This window comes from Balaenoptera ricei, chromosome 18, assembly GCF_028023285.1.
Source record: "Balaenoptera ricei isolate mBalRic1 chromosome 18, mBalRic1.hap2, whole genome shotgun sequence".
Lineage (NCBI taxonomy): Eukaryota > Metazoa > Chordata > Mammalia > Artiodactyla > Balaenopteridae > Balaenoptera > Balaenoptera ricei.
In genome coordinates this window covers 25,711,888-25,714,260 of record NC_082656.1, presented here as the reverse complement: position 1 = coordinate 25,714,260, position 2,373 = coordinate 25,711,888, and positions in this window count along the sequence as shown.

Below are 2,373 nucleotides of genomic sequence, written 5' to 3'. Positions count from 1 at the left end.
CCTCAGTAAATTTAAGAAAACTGAAATCATATCAAGCATTTTTTCTGACCACAACACTATAAGATTAGAAATCAATTACAGGGAAAAAAACATAAAAAACACAAACACATGGAGGCTAAACAATACGTTACTAAATAACCAAGAGATCACTGAAGAAATCAAAGAGGAAATAAAAAAAAAACCTAGAGACAAATTACAACGAAAACACGATGATCCAAAACCTATGGGATGCAGTAAAAGCAGTTCTAAGAGGGAAGTTTATAGCAATACAATCCTACCTCAAGAAACAAGAAAAATCTCAAATAAACAATTTAACCTTACATCTAAGGGAACTAGAGAAAGAAGAACAAACAAAACCCAAAGTTAGTAGAAGGAAAGAAATCATAAAGATCAGAGCAAAATTAAATGAAATAGAAACAAAGAAAACAATAGCAAAGATCAACAAAACTAAAAGCTGGTTCTCTGAGAAGATAAACAAAATTGATAAACCATTAGCCAGATTTATCAAGAAAAAGAGGGAGAGGACTCAAATCAATGAAATTAGAAATGAAAAAGGAGAAGTTACAACAGACACTGCAGAAATACAAAGCATTCTAAGAGACTACTATAAGCAACTCTATGCCAATAAAATGGACACCCTGGACCAATCACAAGTAATGAAATTGAAACTGTGATTAAAAAATCTTCCAACAAACAAAAGTCCAGGACCAGATGGCTTCACAGGTGAATTCTATCAAACATTTAGAGAAGAGCTAACACCCATCCTTCTCAAATTCTTCCAAAAAATTGCAGAGGAAGGAACACTCCCAAACTCATTCTATGAGGCCACCATCACCCTGATACCAAAACCAGACAAAGATACTACAAAAAAAGAAAATTACAGACCAATATCACTGATGAATATAAATGCAAAAATCCTCAACAAAATACTAGCAAACAGAATCCAACAACACATTAAAAGGATCATACACCATGATCAAGTGGGATTTATCCCAGGGATGCAAGGATTCTTCAGTATATGCAAATCAATCAATGTGATACACCATATTAACAAATTGAATAAAAACCATATGATCATCTCAATAGATGCAGAAAAAGCTTTTGACAAAATTCAACACCCATTTATGATAAAAAAAAACTCTCCAGAAAGTGGGCATAGAGGGAACCTACCTCAACATAATAAAGGCCATATACGACAAACCCATAGTAAACATCATTCTCAATGGTGAAAAACTGAAATCATTTCCTCTAAGATCAGGAAAAAGACAAGCATGTCCACTCTCGCCATTATTACTCAACACAGTTTTGGAAGTCCTACCCACGGCAATCAGAGAAGAAAAAGAAATAAAAGGAATACAAATTGGAAAAGAAGATGTAAAACTGTCACTGTTTGCAGATGACATGATACTATACATAGAGAATCCTAAAGATGCCACCAGAAAACTACTAGAGCTAATCAATGAATTTGGTAAAGTTGCAGGATACAAAATTAATGCACAGAAAACTCTTGCATTCCTATACACTAATGATGAAAAATCTGAAAGAGAAATTAAGGAGATACTTCCATTTACCACTGCAACAAAAAGAATAAAATACCTAGGAATAAACCTACCTAAGGAGGTAAAAGACCTGTATGCAGAAAACTATGACACTGATGAAAGAAATTAAAGATGATACAAACAGATGGAGAGATATATCATGTTCTTGGATTGGAAAAATCAATATTGTGAAAATGACTGTACTACCCAAAGCAATCTACGGATTCAATGCAATCCCTATCAAATAACCAACTGCATTTTTTCAGAACTAGAACAAAAAATCTTAAAATTTGTATGGAGACAAAAAAGACCCCGATTAGCCAAAGCAGTCTTGAGGGAGAAAAATGGAGCTGGAGGAATCAGACTCCCTGACTTCAGACTATACTACAAAGCTACAGTAATCAAGACAATATGGTACTGGCAGAAAAACAGAAATATAGATCAATGGAACAGGATAGAAAGCCCAGAGATAAATCCACGCACCTATGGTCAACTAATCTATGACAAAGGAGGCAAGGATATACAATGGAGAAAAGACATTCTCTTCAATAAGTGGTGCTGGGAAAACTGGACAGCTACATGGAAAAGAATGAAATTAGAAGACTCCCTAACAACATACACAAAAATAAACTCAAAATGGATTAGAGACGTAAATGTAAGACCGGACACTATAAAACTTAGAGGAAAACATAGGCAGAACACTCTTTGACATAAATCACAGCAAGATCTTTTTTGATCCACCTCCTAGAGTCATGGAAATAAAAACAAAAATAAACAAATGGGACCTAATGAAACTTAAAAGCTTTTGCAAAGCAAAGGAAACTACAAACAAGAC